The sequence below is a fragment of the Aricia agestis genome, chromosome 21 (assembly GCF_905147365.1).
Source record: "Aricia agestis chromosome 21, ilAriAges1.1, whole genome shotgun sequence".
Taxonomy (NCBI): Eukaryota; Metazoa; Arthropoda; class Insecta; order Lepidoptera; family Lycaenidae; genus Aricia; species Aricia agestis.
The window spans coordinates 10707137-10727934 of record NC_056426.1 but is presented as its reverse complement, the minus strand read 5'-3'; the positions used below and the strand labels follow the sequence as shown (position 1 = coordinate 10727934).

Below are 20798 nucleotides of genomic sequence, written 5' to 3'. Positions count from 1 at the left end.
AGTAGTCTACTAGTAGTACTAGTGTAGTAGTCTACTAGTAGTACTAGTGTAGTAGTCTACTAGTAGTACTAGTGTAGTAGTCTACTAGTAGTACTAGTGTAGTAGTCTACTAGTAGTACTAGTGTAGTAGTCTACTAGTAGTACTAGTGTAGTAGTCTACTAGTAGTACTAGTGTAGTAGTCTACTAGTAGTACTAGTGTAGTAGTCTACTAGTAGTACTAGTGTAGTAGTCTACTAGTAGTACTAGTGTAGTAGTCTACTAGTAGTACTAGTGTAGTAGTCTACTAGTAGTACTAGTGTAGTAGTCTACTAGTAGTACTAGTGTAGTAGTCTACTAGTAGTACTAGTGTAGTAGTCTACTAGTAGTACTAGTGTAGTAGTCTACTAGTAGTACTAGTGTAGTAGTCTACTAGTAGTACTAGTGTAGTAGTCTACTAGTAGTACTAGTGTAGTAGTCTACTAGTAGTACTAGTGTAGTAGTCTACTAGTAGTACTAGTGTAGTAGTCTACTAGTAGTACTAGTGTAGTAGTCTACTAGTAGTACTAGTGTAGTAGTCACTATATGACACCCGCAACTCTGTCGCGTCAAAACGCGTTCATCGCGGTGTATAAACTTGATGATAACAATATTATTATACAGACAAACCCACTTTCAGGTTATATTTATTAGTACAATTAATTGTTTTTGCTAGTTCTTGTCTGATTTTGAAAATACACTCCGCGATAACCACAGACATAGATCAAGATGGATACCGCATGTCCCTCCATTTGTATGAAAACGAGCGTACCACTTTTTTCCTAACTACTGTGACGTACCGATAGTAAGAAACGTGTCTATTATTTAGGCCAATGCTTCTATTCGAATTCATACAGCTCAATACGGCACAATTAGGCATTTTTTCAATCCGATTTACGTCCGATTCCGACAACTGCGCAGCGCAGACTAAATAAGTAAGAACAGACTTTCGAAAGACGAGCATTGCTCGTCGTTTGGGAACGCGATCTGGCACGCGAAGTACATACACATGCGGTATCTATCTAGATCTATGTCTGTGGCAATGGCCTTCCATTTTGCGTCTAAAAAGTAAGTTATGAAGGTTCTCTCTCGACTCTACTATCTACGGCAAAGTTTTACCAAAAGCTCACCTTTATATAAAATAATTTAGATTGGAATTGCTCGGAACTTAATAAACATTTAATTGAGCGTAGAATAATTTCATTTTAAATACTCGAATATCCTTTTTATGATTCCATTAATTCTAAGAATGGCTGCCATTTTTAATAAAATTATTTTACCTCAGAGAATTCGCGAGGAATCCATACTTATACTTACTATAACATTATAAATGCGAAAATGTGTCTGTCTGCCTATCCGTTTGTATGTCTGTCTGGTACCTCTGTGCGCCCTAACCACTCACCCGATTTTACTGAATTTCAGTACCTGTGGAGATACCTTCAGACCCGGGATGTATATTATATGCAGCTTTTTATCCTGGAAAATGTACGGTACAAATGTATGTACGGTACAAATGTACGGTACAAATGTATGTACGGTACAAATGTACGGTACAAATGTATGTACGGTACAAATGTATGTACGGTACAAATGTATGTACGGTACAAATGTATGTACGGTACAAATGTACGGTACAAATGTATGTACGGTACAAATGTATGTACGGTACAAATGTACGGTACAAATGTCATAAACGAATTTGTGCGCAACGGAGTTGCGGGCGCCATCTATTTGGAAAATAAACTGTCATTAAAATTGTATTTAAGACGAAGGATAATTAGAGTGAAAACGAAATAGGTCTTATAACTAGGTCGTCTACGAGCGAGCTAGGTTCTAGGTCTCTTTTTGTTAGCTCATTGTTATAGAAATGAAATTTTATATTTGGTTGTTATAAATTAGATTATGTCGGAGTCACCAAGGTGAGCGAACAATTCTTGTATATATATATATATATATATATATATATATATATATATATATATATATATCTATATATAGGTATCAAGGTTAGATTCGTGTTTATTCTAAAGCGGGAGATTCAGGCCCTAGTAGCTCCCGATAAATAATTTATGTATTTAATGTATTTATAACAAAATGTCAGCCTGCATTGTCCTAACCTAAGCCGGCTACATGAAGTTGCAGCAGACGACGTGTCGTCGCGACACGTCATTTCTATGCATTTCTATGAATGTGTCGCTAGCTTCGTCAATCGTGTACAAGCTGCGGAGGGTATTTCACAGAAATACACACAAACCAGTAGTGTCGCGACGACACGTCGTCTGCGGTTGCTTCATGTCGTCCGCTGCCAACCGGCACCTTTAATCGGAAACAATACTTTTCCAACGCGGGAATCACATCCACGACCCCCAAGTCAAACCGCACTCTAAAGTCTAAATGAATGGACATAACTGGCGTCGTGTTATATTATATTTATATATGTACTAGATGTCCCGCGCGGCTTCGCCCGCGTAAATTAGAAATTTTACAGAATCCGTAGGTACATTTTCCCATAAAAAATATTTCCCCCGTTTTTCCCACATTTTCCTGAGTTTCTTCTGTCGTATTAGTCTTAGAGTAATAATATAATATAACCTTCTCGATAAATGATGAGTCTTACTCGATAAATGATCTATCTAACACTGGGATAAGTTTTTAAATCGGACCTGTAGTTTCTGAGATTGACGCGTTCAAGCAAACATACTCTTCAGGTTTATAATATTAGGTAGATATAGATTTTTTTAAATTATCGCTTGACAAACTCGAGTCTCGATCTAAAAGACTATGATATGGTAGTGATGATGATGATGATGATGAAGAATGTAATTTGCATAGTAGCATATGCTTTATGTTCTTAAAACAACGCCGAAACTCCCAAACTTGTATCTATAAAGAATCAGGAATTCTCTCAGCACCTTCCGAACCACAGTATACCAGGTATATCTCGGTGCAAAATCTTACTTGTTGGTAGCATATGCTTAGAATACTTCTCACGAAACCGAAGTCACCATATGTTTCCCTATAAGTTTTGAGAAGTTCCCTCGATTACTTATGGATCCTTCATCAGATCATCACTTTTCTGAATATAATACCAAATTGGGATGATACCCTATATACCAAAAGAAAAATTTTGAAAATCGGTTAACCAACGGCGGAGTAATCGTTGAATATAAGAAAACGAACATAACACCTCCCCCATTTTGAAAGTCGGTTAAAATTGTAGCCTATGTGTTATTTATTTAATATTTTAATCAGCACATGAATTGAATAACAAAATTTTTTTCAAATTAATCGTAGCACCATCTGTCAGGACAAACTAAAATTGAAATAGAATAATATTGAATGCGATGATAACGCCGTCCGCCGGATCTAATGTAAAACATTCCAAAATCAACAACTCCTTATAAATAAGAAATTAATTGAAAAAACATTTTCCAGTAGACCAAACTGTAAATCTAAACCATTCTCGAATCTCCACGAACACACACAAAAAATTTCATCAAAATTGGCCAAGATAAGATAAATCCGTTCAGCCGTTCTCGAGTTTTAGCGAGACTAACGAACAGCAATTGATTTTTATATATATATAGATTTATCTTTCGATTTCTATATAGTCTTATTAAAAAAATAATCGGACAGAGTAACAACTTAAGTTAGCTAAAATAAAAAAATAATCGGACAGAGTAACAACTGAAGTTAGCTAAAATTGTGTTTATTTATGTACTATGTATTTTGAGACTATGCAATTTTGTCGCGTTCGCGATTCACTTTCACTTTTGTTGAGTTTCAGAACGCGATATTAGGCCCTCCAACGCGCACGCGAATTTGAACTTTATGCAGCGGTAATAAATTACAAATTGACTCTCCATTTTATTTAGAAAACGTTTGTATGGGAAATAGAAAAATGCTGTTTTGAGGATTTTCCCGGCAATTATTCGAATTTTTCTCACCTTTTAAACCTTCCCTAGACCTCCACGAATAATTCAAGACCAAGATAAGATAAATCCGTTCAGCCGTTCTCGAGTTTTAGCGAGACTAACGAACAGCAATTGATTTTTATATATATAGATGATCACCGGTTAATCTACATGAGCGAACGATAGGCTACATTTCACCTGATCGTATAATCCTCCCCCGTCATCCAGCAACAGTAAATCAAATCACGCCGAGCGCTGAATACCTGAATATTTTAATGTTCCGTTGCAGGTGGAGCTGCCATTGTATAAATTATCTTTCGAGGTTCGAGTTATCTACTTCTCGTCTAACTGAGATATAATATAATATAACTAAATTACTCCCACAAAGAAGTTTCGTCTAGTATTCGTTTATCGCGCGGGAACCGTACAGTTTTTAGGAATAAAAGGATCCTATGCCCTTCCCCCTACTCAAAGTATCTCCATACCAAACAGCAAAATCCGTTTAGTGGTTTAGGCCTGAAGAGATAACAGACAGACATACTTTCGCATTTATAATATTAGTACAGAAGTATGGATTTATGTAGGACTGATTGATCATTTAGGTCGTAAGTATGAAATTGAAGAAAGAAAAAAAACGTTACCAAACTAAAAAAAGTGCCAGGAATCACAATGTAAAATATTGATTATTATTAAAATACTGGAGTTTGCTTTCAACCTTTCATGAAAAAGATAACAACTATAATAAGTGGGCTGACTTTTGCTAACCCGTTTGGATGCCACCGATACACACACACACACACACACACACACATCAAACTTATAATACCCCGTTTTTCCTCGGGGGTAAAAAATAATTCGAAACAGAGTACAAACAAAAGTTTTAATAAAGACAAAAGTTATCCCAATTACAGTAACATCTCACAAAACAATTTCACTTGAAACTCGCATTGTCATATTCCGCACTAACAATTATCATAATATGACGTACATAACCCCCTCCCCCGGGGTACTGCTCACCCCCGGGGGTGAATTTTACCCCCGGGTGGGGTGCTGTTTACCCCCGTGTGCTCGTCTCATTATAATAATGCGCGTTTAAAACAAAGCCCGTTTAAAGGTTTATTTTTAACCTCGTGTGGTGTGGAGGTTGCATGTTTGAAAAAGTTATATTGTGCCAACTGCCAGCACACAAGCTTTTAGATGTCATATTTGTCTTGGAGGCCACATTCGAGGTTTCATACCCAACTAGATTACTGTTCTAATACATTTTAAAGTAAATGTAAACAAAAATCAAAACTCTACCAATAATAATTTATACGTGGGAGAGCCATGCTTCGGCACGAATGGGCCGGCTCGACCGGAGAAATACCACGTTCTCACAGAAGACCGGCGTGAAACAGCGCTTGCGCTGTCTTTCGCCGAGTGAGTGAGTTTACCGGAGGCCCGATCCCCTACCCTATTCCCTTCCCTACCCTCCCCTATTCCCTTCGCTTCCCTACCGTCCCTTATTACCCTATTCCCTCTTAAAAGGCAGGCAACGCACCTGCAGCTCTTCTGATGCTGCGAGTGTCCATTGGCGACGGAAGTCGCTTTCCATCAGGTGACCCGTTTGCTCGTTTGCCCTCTTATTTCATAAAAAATAATAATAATGGTGGTCGGCGTGCCAAAAAAATGGTGTGGTTAGTACTTGTCATTTAAATTGGTTACATTATAGCCTTATTAAATTACAAACACGTAGCACTGTTGCTGAATATGAAACGGTAAATTCTACGTTTTATTTTTTCTACGTTTTTGAAGATTATGAGGAAAAATCCAAACTTTTGTCTTAAATACCTCTAGTGTCTGTTTCGATGTCCAGACATCGTCCGTCACACTGATTGTGTGGGCGTCACACTGGTGTCTTTGCGTCACACGTCACATCGGAGACTCTCCGTCATACGTCACAGTGGTGACTCTCCGTCACACTTCATGGCTGTAACTTGATTTCATCTCAGCTGGAAGTTTTCGCCATCTATCAGTAGATGTCCAGGCCATTTAGCCGAAATTTTTCGTATTCGCTTCGTTATAGAATCGCCGATTAAAATGTATGGAATTGACATAAGACGAGTCGAACGTCAACGTCATATTAACGAAAAATATATAACGAAGCGAAAACGAAAAGATTTTTGCTCACCCCCCAGTTCAAGTTAGGTAAATGTTCTTGAAGACAATTTTGTAACAATTTTGTACACTTCACGTTAAATGTTTGTGTCAAAATGTTAAAATGTTTTGCACCAATGAAAACCATACTAATTACTAACCTTCAAATTAACAAGCTGTAAATGAGCTTATAATGATGATTGATGATGTTTTACGATAATTGATAGCTCACTGCTTAAAACTTTTGAGCACGTCATCTTTTAAACATAATAATATAATTCAGAATCCGTTTGAGAGCTGTGAGTATTACATACAGATACGTCAAAATTACTTACCATTTAAGTTGGGGTTATAAGTAAAAAAATAATTAATATTAAGCTTGATAACAATATATTTCGTAGATTAAAAGTGTTTTTTTTTCCTTTTAATTGCACGTGTATAATGTCTAATGCTGGTTTTTCTAGCGTTGTACTATCAAGATGGGCTAAACAGTAGCTTTAAAGAAATGTATGACAATCATTACTCCACTCCCAATGTCACACACACATTTTTTGCTACTCGTGTAAACACCCCAGAAAAAGGGCTTAGGTCGTGAAAAATTAGAATTACTTAGTGAACAATCTGACAGAAGTGTTCACTAAGTGGCATCGTTTGCCGAAAGCGGACACACACAAATGACGGCTGTTACACCGACCACGATTACAGGTAATGTGCTCAAAGTGCTCGAAAGAACCAAAATGTTTACATAATCATCATCATCAGCCTATTGCCGTCCACTCCTGTACTTAGGCCTCCCCCAATGAGCACCAACCATCCCGATCTTGGGCAGCCCTCATCCATCCGCTGCCAGCCACTTTCTTCAAATCGGCGGTCCACCGTGCTGCGGGACGTCCTACACTACGTTTGCCTAAGCGTGGTCTCCACTCTAACACTTGTCTGCTCCATCTACCGTCTTCCCGTCTGCAGACATCACCAGCCAACTTCCCCTTCAGCGTACTAATTCTATGAGCGATGTCGGTGACTTTAGTTCTCTGGCGAATGACTATATTAGGAATTTTGTCTACCAGAGATACTCCCAACATAGCTCTTTCCATAGCACGCTGAGCAACTTTAAACTTGTGAACTAGTCCTCCAGTGAGTGTCCACGTTTCAGCTCCGTATGTCATTACCGGTAGAACGCATTGATTAAAAACCCTGGACTTAAGAGATAGTTAAGATATAGATAGTAGTACATAATAATCTGCAGTTAAATATATTTTTATTCAACACATTCGTTTCCAGCGGGGCTAAAATGGTCGCTTTGGAGAATCATATTATGAATCATAATATTATGATTAATTTTTTTAAATCGCAAAATGTTCACTCTGTTTGCAATTCACTCTGTTTGCGTTTTCATATAATATATTTCAATTTGAAAAATTAATCGCGAAAACTTTTCGTTTTCGTTCGTCCTCTTCCAAAGTTCCCTTATACTTCGTAGCAGGCTTATGAGAAGAAAAATTATGAAAAATGATTGAAAAATATTAGAAGTTTTAAAAGCACTGATATACTAAATTCATTGCATTAATCATAATTTGAAATTCGAAAATGTGTCTGTTCACGCCTAAGCCGGTTTACCGATTTTGATAAGTAGGTATAGAGATATATTATTAAAAACCTGAAAAATTATATCGGGTAGTTTTACCCCGGAAAATGTACAAATGGACAAAGGAAAATCCCGGAAAATTTACGATTACTTTTGGCGAATTTGATATAGTAATAACATTAAATTCCTTAGAAATTAAGGAAATATATTATACGAACCAAGCCAAGGCCCCCCATGCTAATATATAATTGAGGTCAGCTATCTGATACCCTAGTACCGGTGAACCTTATTATAATAGTGTTAAGGTCGAGAATATACATCGCATCGTCCCTAGAGCGTTTTTGATTTACGATATCTCCTACAAGCTCATATTCGCCTGGTATCGGAATTCAGGAGTTTCATAATAATTAGGTTATAATTTTTGGGAAACAAGCATTTGAATTGCCTATTTGTTACCAGAGCCTTCATAGCGCCGATATTTATCGCACAAACCGTACATTCTAGGATAAATATTTATTATTAGACACTGAATTAAGATAGTACTGAAAATAATTTTTAGTATCATTTCAAACTTTTTTTTTATGAAATAAGGAGGCAGACGAGCAAACGGGTCACCTGATGGAAAGCAACTTCCGTCGCCCATGGACACTCGCAGCATCAGAAGAGCTGCAGGTGCGTTGCCGGCCTTTTAAGAGGGAATAGGGTAATAGGGGAGGGTAGGGAAGGGAATAGGAGAGGGTTGAGAAGGAATAGGAGATGGTAGGGAAGGGAAAAGAGTAGTGGATTGGGCCTCCGGTAAACTCACTCACTCGGCGAAACACAGCGCAAGCGCTCTTTCACGCCGGTTTTCTGTGAGCCCGTGGTATTTCTCCGGTCGAGCCGGCCCATTCGTGCCAAAGCATGGCTCTCCCACGGAAAAAAACTTTAATCCCTTCACTTTAAACATACAGTGTCTTCTTCAATCCAATTAAAAATGTAACTTATGTGACAGGAACAAAACACTGTATAACTATTCAAAGCTTGTACAACGTTTATTAGTAAGGGGGTAAGTAAATAACCAATCGAAATCGGTAGTAACTTAATAAGTAATATAGATATTATTATTATAATATTATATATTTTCCTCAACATCGTTATTATAATATTACTAAGGCCGACTCATTCGTGCCGTAAGATTACTCTGACCAATTCAGGGAATCATTTTTGAGGAAAATGTCATTTTCTCTGCGTCTGTAAGGTGGTTCTTAAAATATTCTGCGGTCTGAAAATATTATACAGTGCGTAGACTGAAACAGCTTGAAAAAAATTCACTTTTACTCACTTTTACTGTAGTTTAAATGTCATATAATATGCAATGTGGTTTAGTGGTTTAGAGAGTTGTTATTCACTTATAGATCGTGGGGTCGATTCCCGCGTTGGGAATTTTCCAAGTTTGGTTAGGACAATGCAGGCCGATCACCTGCTATGTCTAACAAGATGATCCATGCGTCGGATGGGCATGTAAAAGTCCTGTGCCTGATCTCACACCAGTTATAGTGTCAGCTTAATAAATATAACACTACGTGTCGTCCGTCCCACTGGGACCTGGGTTATGAAAGTAAAGAAAGAGAGAGCTCTTGTGCTGTGTGCACTGTGCATACACTCAGGCACAAAAAAATCATAATATTGTTATTATTATGAACCAGAAATAAAGAGTCCTTATGTTTCGAATTTCCCATTTAAATTGTTCTGTTCAAAATTAATTTAATTCTAACAGGTAGTATCAGTTACTTGGTGAAACATAAAATTATATTGTTTCCACAGAATTAATTTAAAATAAAATATCGTCTTACATCAGCACCCTGTTAAAAGGTATTTGATTACAAAATTTAAAATGTGGATGTTATTGTATACTGAATCTCGGGAAAGGACATCCCATGAAAAATATTATTTGGAAAACATTCTACGTATCACACGATTACTTTTCTTCTACTGTAAAAATATGTATTACTAACGGCCGAACACAGTAAGATTAAATAATTACTTATCTTTAGTTTTAATTATTCATAGCTTATCCTTAATTTTGTCAGTATTCTGACATAGGCTCAAATTTCTATATTAAATTAAACTTAAGTCATAATTAAAATTAAATTAAGTCTCTCAGTGAGAATTCAAAAATAGCCTGAACTGTTTCAAGAAAATAATAAAATTTCGGCACAATATTTCGTTATATAATAACTTTTATATTATATAATATTCATCGCAGTATCACCACTATCTTCATTTTTGGAATTTGGTTAAAAATAGCCCAGTATTATGGGCCGGCCCTTTGGGAGGGCCCGATAACAGCACAAAGGGTCTTTGTACTTTATGTAAAGAGGTAAGATTTCCCTCTCCTTACGTCGTTAGTGGAACTAGCTTGGCTCTTGTGTTTGGTGTTATTTTGTTATGTACTTAGCTGTGTTTATTGTAAGCTGTTTTTGGAGTTCCGTATCTAAAGCGTAAAAACGAAATGCTGAGATGCTGTATGTCTGTCACCAGGCTGTATAAGAACCGCGACATCTAGATGGATAGCATTTTCATTAATTATGTGCTTTAGTTTGCGCTGTAACAACAAGTAGATACTAAAAAAAAATAAGAACTCCGTTGCGCCAAAATTCGTTTATTGCACGAGAATCGTACATTTTTCGGGGATGAAAATTATCCTTTGTCCTTTCCCGGACTCAAAGGCTCGGTAGTAAAATCGATTCTGCGGTTTGGGCATTAAGAGGAAACAGACAGACAGACACACTTCTACATTTATCAGGGCGAGCGAAGCGAGCCCTAGTATATCCCTACCACTCTACAAGGGGTAAGTTCGGCCCCATATGGAATGTTGTTCTCATCTCTGGGCAGGGGCTGCCATAGTGTTTCAAGCAGCTTGCACCCCTTGGAATTACGCCGAGATGTAGCTTCACTCTGCATCCTCTATCGGTTGTATCACGGGGAGTGCTCTGAGGAATTGTACGGAATCATACCACCTACAACTTTTCGCCATCGTCCCACGCGAAAAATATACCATCCTCATCACCTTGATGAGTGGCAGTCTTCCACGGTGCGTTTCTCACGTCACTTTCTGCCGCGCACTGTAAAACTCTGGAAGGAACGGACCTATACGACCTGTAGACCTTTAAGAAGAGCGTATTCCCTCTTAAAAGGCCGGCAACCCACCTGCAGCTCTTCTGATGTTGCGAATGTCCACGGGCGACGGTAATTGCTTTCCATCAGGTGACCCGTTTGCTCGGGTAAAATATCCCACAACCTTTACATTTTGTGGAAAGTACACTTTACGGAAAAACTATCACGCCTTTTGATTTGTGCTTTAACATAGTAATTTTTGTTTATGTGTAGATGTGTTATCATCACTCAGTCAAGGTGTGACGACGCATGCCCTCACAAAGCTTGGCTTTTAGCTAGTAATATTAGTATGGAGTATGGACTATGGATATAATATAATTCACACAACAGTATTGTCTCACGCATTAATGACGTTTTAGCGGTAATCCTTTTTTACACAAACCCCCATCGAGCCCGGGGATTAGACTGATGTGGCTCATGAATATTCCGACATGTTTATTACGAACTGAACGGATCGCCTGATGGAAAGTTTGACATTCGAATCACTAGAGGAGTCCCAAATACCTTGACCAATTATTAACCCTATTAACTCTACCGACTTGAAATAGTAGTTAACTCATTTTGATCATAACAATGATTTTAGTCAGACGGAAATTTTGAGATAAACGGAAAGATAGGACTGACACACTAAGAGCCAGTCCGTTGCGTCAGCGTTGCGTTGTTTTACTTTTTTTTTTATGAAACAAGGGGGCAAACGAGCAAACGGGTCACCTGATGGAAAGCAACTTCCGTCGCCCATAGATACTCGCAGCATCAGAAGAGCTGCAGGTGTGTTGCCGGCCTTTTAAGAGGGAATAAGGGTAATAGGGGAGGGTAGGGAAGGGAATAGGGTAGGGGATTGGGCCTCCGGTAAACTCACTCACTCGACGAAACACAGCGTAAGCGCTGTTTCACGCCGGTTTTCCGTGAGAACGTGGTATTTCTCCGGTCGAGCCGGCCCATTCGTGCCGAAGCATGGCTCTCCCACGTACATACAAATAACAAAGGTGCGCTGCGTCGTTGCAACGCACACATACGGACAGCAACCCCGAGATGAAGCGGGAGGGGGTGTTGACGTCAAGACTGCTTCGTACTCGTACACGCTGCGATAGCGCAGCGCCCGTGTCACAATAGACATAACGACCAGTAGTTCGACTGCAAAGAGACGGACAGGTTTCAATATCTGTCAAATTCGTCGGGTTTCACTAGGATTATGAACGGAATGTGCCTCGCGCTAGCTGATATAATTTATTTTTAAATTTTTAAAATAAAGATTTCAAAATTAGATTCTGTCAATTTTAATCGCATGTGCCAAACATAAACAACAATACGACCAAAGAGGAACACCTCCAGCGAATATGTCATAGTTTTAAATTCGTAGGTGACAAGTTAACAAGCCTAGCGACGATTTTCGTCATAATACGTCAAATTTAAAAATTTCAACATCAGTTCTATGTCGGCATACTCTATCATACTGTCTACTCTGCCCGTGTGGCCGGCTATGCGTCAAAATGTTTGCGTTGCGACGACGCAACCCGCCGTGTGGACTGGCTCTTAGAATGGATATTGCGAACTATGACGTCATGTCGAACTACAGTAAAACAATTGAACATCAACAGTTATTGAAACCCGCAAGAACTGTTGTTGCAGTGTACTTGGATGTAGTTTATATTTTGTACCTAGGTATTAATTGTTTTACAATCTAAAAACATTAACACAATTAAACAATCTAATAACATTGGTAGTATTATAATAATTGTGACAGTATCAGTTACCTATTCAGGTTAAAGCTGGTGAAACAATTTAGATTGGTATGTAGATACTTTGGGTCCCGGGAAATGTTAAACAATAGTTTCGGTGCGGCAAATTCCAGAACTATATTCAAATTCTGTGTAGATATTTGGATCCCTGAGGAAAATCATAGGATTTATAATCGCAAAATGTAGGGTTTCCGTGCAATATTCGTATACTACGTGACCCAACTTGCGGACATCATCTTTTACACAGAACTCTATGAACATTTTATTTTTGCCTCCAATTCTCTTGGAAAAAAAGAAAGTTACTAAAACTAATTCTTCTAGCTCTCCCCAAATACTTTTCGAGATAAAAGGGTTTCAAACGTTTAGGGCCGGTGAGTTATGTTCTAAGGCTCAAGGGCCTTTAGAGCCCTCATACACGGGCAGGCCGATCGTTCCGATGGAATGCAAAAATCTGGCCGATGCACAAAACATGAGCACGGTATCGAAACTTCGAAAAAACAAAAGTCGTTTGACAGTCGCGGATATTATGCATAATGTGCTGCTGACAAAAATTTTGCACCCAAAATGTTTCCTTACCTGTCGCAAGACGCACAATCACCCTGCGGATCGATCTCCTCGTGTATGGGAGCCTTAACTTTTGCAGTTTATCTCAGTAGTAGTGTATAAATCTTGTCAGCGGGCTCTCGACCTAAATGCCGTAAGCCGGTCAACAGGCTCTTGCACTATACACGTAGAGGTGAAAATTAGAAACATACGTACGAAAAACTAGATGTCCGCTTCGTTTGTGGGAATCCCTTTACGCAGTAATTTCATTTTTAGGGATAAAATTTAAAATCCATATACCAAATACCAAAATAAAAATGAATTTTAAATTTTGTTACTCTCGCTAATACTTCAGAACGGCTGAACCAATTTGTCTGATTTTAGTGTTGAAATATTCTTGGAAGTTTAGAGTTAACATTAGGAGGAAAGTGATACAGAGTTCACCGGGTCATCTAGTCGTCTAGTCAATATTTAAACTTTGTTAAGGGAGCACCCAACCCAAAAAATTCAAACATCGTCCTTCTCTCTTCACACTCACACCCGTCTTCCATATGCCAGGTAAAAAAGGACGACGCGGATTCATCGCCAAGGAAGCGGGTAGTTATAGGTATTTATTTTTTAAAGGATATCTATTAAGTTATAAAAAATATGTAACATAATCCCTGCCTTACCTATAATGTAATTAAATATTAAAAAATTTCAAGCTTTATTTTAATGTATTACTCGAATACTAGCAGTTTAAAGTGTTAATTATTTATAGGAGATTTAGAAGCAACTTCGCAATTTTTTTCCATCGAGAAAATAGTATGCTATCGTGTTTTTGAGTAACATAGTCACTAGTGTTAGTCCTGAAATTTGCTGCATCTTAATTTAACATTTAGTTTTTCATTAATATTGATATTACAGACGATCATGTAAAGCGATTTGATCTAATACGCGCCCTTAAGAGGGCGACTAACCCCAAAAATCAAACATCGTCCTTCTCTCTTCACATTCACGTCCGTCTTTCATATGCCAGGTGAAAAAGGATGACGCGGAATCATCGCCAAATTAGTTTTTTCTCAATAACTCGATAAATATACAACATTTTAAAAATCCGCTAGGTCGATCTCCCAATGATAGAATTTTATACAATGTGTTAAAATATTAACTTAGTTCAATGCACGGTTATGGCAATAAATGAAAAATATCGAGAAAATTTTAACATATCGTGTTTTTGCTCAGATAGAATTCTCGGAAATATAATGTAGTATCTAATTTTAGAAAATGAAACAATTCGGGGCTTATTTTCAAGTATAAAAATGAATTATAAAATCGACACTTTAGGGTTAGTCGCCCCCTTAAGGCTACGAGTACGCAGCTACAAGTCTCGTGCTAGCCCGAATTCCGTACAAGTAGTTTAGTGACATAGTCCACAATCAATAAGTGGTGCGACCTTGTCCCCGTCAGCTCAGGGCCGGCACAGGTCAATACTTCTCCTACCGTGATTTTCAGTTAAACCTATAGGCCTTGAGAGTTTCTCAAGATAATAAAATATATACATATATAATAAAATAATAGCTCCCACACCGGTTTCAGTGACGGTGGCCGGTTTCATTGAATCCAGGCCAGCTACGCAGAAGTAATTTTATAGTGCCCAAGTGTATGCGCAGTACACAAGAGCACTCTCTATTCCTTTACTCTCATAACCCAGTGGGACGGAAGACCGACACGACCGGCGAGAGATCAGGCGCAGGACCGAGTTTTCACATGCCCATCCGACGCATGGATCATCTTACTTGTCAGACAATCAGGTGATCAGCCTGCATTATCCTAACCAAACTTGGAAATAACATGTTTCCAACGCGGGAATCGCACCCACGACCTCCGAGTCAAGAGCCGCGCTCTGTACCACTAAACCACAGAGGTGTTAAAACATACAGACAGACACGTCAAACTTATAACAATACTCTCTTTTGTGGGGGGGGGTTAAAAAAGTTTTGAAACATAAATACAATACTCTCATGTTTAAAACATTAGTAAAAACTAAAAATACAGGCTTGATTTAAAATTTGTAAGCGGGAGAGAGGGTAGGCTGCCGGCGCGGCGTAGTGGAGGAAGTAATATCCTCTCTCTTAACTCTTTCTATATAATATCTTTCTAGCAGACCTGCGTGTCAACACCTCTCTTTCATAGATTTTCATGGAACCTTAAGAGTTTCAAAATTTTTTAAGAATAATTACTTTTGAAACAAAAACTCCTGCAGGGCAATCGCGTTATTTTTAAACGTTTCAATTCAGGTTCACATTTGCTTTGGCTGTGGTTCAGTTACGGTTTGGTTCCGCTGCGTCTGAACAAATTTCAGTATCGTGCTAACGTTCCAACCGTAACTCAACCTTAGATGGAACTCGAACGAAGCACAACGTTTGACCTTTAGACAGACATTGCAGCGGACCAATCAGCGCCCTTCTGATTTAATTTTGATTGGCTTAAATATGAACAAATTTATTCCGATGCAACAATTGGTCAATTGACAAATTGTTTATTTACATATGGATGAATATGACATGAGTGAAGTTGTTTAATGTTTTGGTACGTAGGTAGTTATGAAATAATGAATGTTACTTGGAGTTTTTAATTTACGTAGGTGAATTCATAATATTGTTTTACTATATTTTACAAATGCCATATTTAAGTGTTGAATAGTGACTTGTGAGTTGTGACTTGTGACAAAAGTTTTTGTGGCGCGGAAAACATTTACGTAAAGAAGTACCTAATGTCTAAATTCAATTCACTTTTTAACAAACTCAAATAGTCCGTAGTGTTATTTTACAGCTTTGAAGTAAAACATAAGCTCATATTATAATTTGATTATAGCTTATGTTATATTTTTCCATCGATTTTTGTCAATTTACCCCTCAGTTGAAAAAATTTAGCGCGATTGCCCTGCTGTTTTTTTTACGGAACACCGAATTTTAACCGACTTTCAAAATGTAGGAGTTTTTTTTTTCTTTGCAAAGCGTGCCAAATAATTGTACAAATATACAAACGTCGATAAACTCAACACGTCGATAAAAACATAAGCTTCATTCTTGCGCAGTTGGGTAAAATGACTTCCCACAACCGAAGTGGCCCTATATTTTTGCCACACTTTTCATTCGACGTATCTGATTCGTCTATGCTTTTTATTAGAAAAATCATTGAATTTGAACTGAAAATTTCATCCACGTAGCTTTGAGATTTTTTCTTTTTGCTTAGAGAAATGATTTCATATCCAACGCTGTTTGCTTTAACTTCAAAAGAAAGGTATCGCACTGCGCTCATATGTTTGAACTTTCATTATTTCTGTCTTCTTTCTAGAATTGTATTTCTTATGTTTCAGTTTTAAAACTTTTGTATACGATCATGTTAAAGAATTTAAAATATTAACACATATTCAGGTACATAATTAAAATAAACTCACAAACATAAAAAATTTAACCAACTTTCAAAAGATCCTTTGAAGTACACGAATACGGAAAACAACTATATAAAGAAGATGTTACAATTTAATTAAGGAACAATTCAAATAAAGCGCTCTAAGCTACAAACTACCAGGGGAGCATACAGGTGGGGGAGTTATGTTCATTGTGAATTTAATTAAAAATTGTTCTGCGAGTGGATTCTTCGCTTGCTATGTAAATGATGAAATTTTTGACGATTCGCTGTTCGAATTGAGATTCATCATCATTGTTTCCATCTTCATCATCATTACATCATCATCATCATTATCACCATCTCCGACCACGTGAACACAGATAAAACTAAGGCAGAATGACTATTAAAATGCTATCGTTCAAGTATCGACCCAAAACTTCACAATGAATTCCATTGCTGACCGACGAATCTATTTGTTACTTGTCATTAAAGTGCGAAACCTCCGTGGTCCAGTGGGTTAGAGTTGGTCTATTGACTGGGTCGTGGGTTTGATTCCCGAATTCCCACAACTTCGTTGTCAGGTTTGATTAGGACAATTCAGGCTAATCACTTGATCCACACGTAACAATCATGGTTATCCCTCTTGGCCAACGTGAAAAGGGGCCTTTACGGCTCAAAGCCAATCGAGTTTATACACCGCTGTAACAGAGTTCCTGTCTGAATAGCTGAAGAACCGCGCTCACGGCAGACTTCACTTCAACAGTCGCTTTTGAGTGTAATCAATTGAAAACTCATTTGTGGTTACTAAGGAATCAATATTACTTGTACACCAGTCACCACCTGCGTATTATGGGATCTCTCTTCAGGGTTTGAAGTAGAAAATTCTCGTATATCACTCTTAAACAACTTTCATCTGTTATTATTTTAGCTATTTTAAAAAAGTTATGTCCCTGCTCCAAATATGAAAGGCATAAACATAGCCCATAGGATACAATAATAATAATATCTATAATAATATAATATCTATAGACGCTTCACACCACGTCAGTCTGGCCCCGTGGTAAGTACCTGAAGGACTTGTGTTACGGGTACCCGACAACGGAAATATATTTAATACTTTTATACTATACATACATTTAAGATTTTTATTATATGATACACATATTTATAATACACATCCATGACCCAGGAACTTCGAAAACTTTTTGTTCCGTCGGCGGGATTCGAACCCGTGACCCCCGGCTTGAGCTACCAACGCGCTCACCACTGAGCCACAGAGGTCGTCTATTAAACAATAATATGTTAATATCAACTTCTAGTCTAATATTTTACATAAATTTCTTGTGACACAGTGTTAATTGTGTGCGCACTCCTACAAAACGGCTCAACCGATTTTAATGACATTTTGAATGTACCATCGAGAAAATTGATTCCTAGGCATTGATTCCTTAATGAAAAAAGTACTTAAATCGGTTAAGTTTTGGAGACGGAATCAGCGGACAACGTATCGAAGATTTTCTGTTCTTTTATTACAACTTTTGTCGTGTTGTCTCTATCGCGCTCTGCGGTGGGAGACTTGAGATTGGTGAGACAGCAATACATTTTCAAATACCTATTTTCAATTTCTCTCGCCCCTGGTGTATCCTCTTAAGCGCCCTCTTTATTTTTTAAATATATTTTCCACTTGTAATGTTAGTATCGAGTAATAAAACTACATAATTTAATATGAGGTCTGAATATAGTTAGAGACTTTCCAAAGTTTAAGGCTTTAAATTGCAAATTTATTTAAAACTGCTCTCGCAAGCTGCACCGCTGTAAATAATGTTTATTTATACCATCTAGTTACATCCTTTATTTTACAAAGTCGAGTAAATATTCTGTACATGTTGTTATTTCGCTCTATTTAATCATCACGTTGTTTTGTTCTTAAATCGCTAGGTTTTGCTTGCGGCTCCGCCTGAACAAGTAGAAAATTTCATGGTAATATGTATGTAGATTGCAAATACATTTAATAAGCAAGTAATCTTGTGTACACTAATTTATCTTTGCCAAATTATGTTCCATTCGGTCAAAGAGTTTTGGATAACTTTCAAAAAGAGTTTTACAAAATTGTTTCACAACACAATTATTGTTTCACTACGAGTAGAAGAATATCCCTAAAAATTCTATACCGTGCACTGTAAAACTCTGGAACGAACTGTCGCCAGCAGTATTTCCGGACCTGTACGACCTGCAAACCTTCATATTCCCTCTTAAAAGACTGGCAACGCACCTGCAGCTCTTCTGATGTTGCGAGTGTCCATGGGCGATGGTACTTTCTTTCCATCAGGTGCTTTTGTTGGTTGGTTGCTCGTTTCCCCCTTATTTTATAAAAAAGGGTACTTACCTATTAAAATTTTTCAGAATTTGTCTTTAAAATGATTGTATGTATTTTCCGGTTAACATTTGTCAAAGTAATTGTAACATGATCGCCTAACGCCGAACATCAAACCCCTGCCCCTAACTGTAGCCACTTCATTAGTCGTATAACATCGACCAATTATTACCCCTCCTTGAGGACATTTTTCACCGGTCGGATTATGGCCGACGTTTTCCTCGAGCGCCGTACAGATTCAAGGACGCACTCAGTTTAATGGTTGTTGTTTTTAAATTTGAAGGAGTTTTTTGATATATTTTTTTTACTTGTATTTTTTTGAAGAAAGAAAATAATCATCAACGTAAATGCTATTACAAATCAAACGTAATAAAAGTGGTTCCTTAATGTATCATTTAAAATTAGTACAACTGGAAACATAAGTAAAGATATTTTTTAATGTTTGGTTGCTTTATGTTCCCATGTATAAATTCAAACATACATCATACATCATAACAACTGGCTTGTTTCATTCATTCTAAGCAATGCATAATTTTTATAAATCAAAATTAAAAATACCTTCGTCTGTAATTTTCTTTAAATACATCACAATTTTAAAATCGCGTAGTACGAACTCGGCCTTAACCAAATCCCGGAGCCGCAGCTGTGATTATCACATTACACCGTGACGCCGACTAATGCCCGCCATTTGTACACCAAAGGGGTCACCTGATACCCCAGACAGGGGGTATTTTCATACGCCAGGCGATGAGTACCTCTACTTACTCTTTAGGCATCCCAGTGACCTAACTATCCTGTTGCCAGATCCTAATTAAAGGAAAATATACTCCTGATATGTACCCTTGACATGTGCATCAGTAGACTGTCATGGTGTTTATTGACATAATATCATGCAATCTATTAAAATGCATGACATTTGTACCTCTACCACTCCATCTTAGGGGTCCTCTGGCACCCCATATCCCACATAGATCCCATTAAGGTAGATTCATCTTAAAGGATATTCTTCATACAATCTAGAATTGCACCTCTAACCAAGGGTTACAAAAACTCAGCTGTAAACTCCTACAGATGTCACGGGCGAATTAAAATGCTTATCATATTTTGTACCCCTGAGGGGTCTTCTGTCACCCCGTGTCCCCGTGTTCGGGGAATCTGTTGCGATGTTGTGATCATAAATTACTCTAAATAAGACGCGATGGGAGAGTTTCATCTTGCGACGCTGAAATGGATTCAAATTTTGTGGAATTAATTTTTCCTGGTAAAAATTCTTGTTAATACACGTAACATTTAAGATTTTGTAAAATTGCCTAAATAAAATGACTCTAGTCTGAGAGTACATTTAAACTGAAATCAATTTCAAAAAGACTAATATACATGCGAAAGTGTGTCTTTCTGTCTGTCTATCAGTCTTTTCCTGACCTTCGGTCAAGTGCGAGTCGGACTCGCGCACGAAGGGTTCCGTACTTTTATAGAGGAAAAATAGGCGAAAAATCGTGTTTTTGTATGGCTCCCCCTAAAAGATTTATTTTATTGACAGACAGACAGACAGACAGACAGACAGACAGACGGAGAGACAACGAAGTCTCAGTAAATATAGAGTCCCGTTTTTACCCTTTGGGTACGGAACCCTAAAAATTAGGTATAAAGATAAATAATTGAGGAATCTGTGGAATCTGTACCTTTTGCTTTACGACAATACTTGGTTTTCAACCTAAAACAAAGATCTCTTTACACCTGTAAGTTATGAGTATTAAAACGACCGTTACTTTGAATGTGCCAATGTACAGCGACGACTCTTCCGGCAATTCTGTACCTTATTGCTCAGGTAATTAGGTCGCAATTCGCTCGGTGATGTCAATGTACTTTCACAAGTGCCCACAAACGACAAAACTTTAGTTAAACCAAAAGTAAAGGACGAAGAGTAGAAATGTTTAGA

The 20798-nt window shown here is 37.7% G+C and overlaps 1 protein-coding gene across 1 annotated transcript in view; it reads left to right on the top strand.

Moving 5' to 3' along the window:
- The window catches only part of LOC121737761 (complexin), a 295632-nt gene that overhangs the window by 14113 nt on the left and 260721 nt on the right, over positions 1-20798 (top strand). The window lies entirely within an intron of this gene.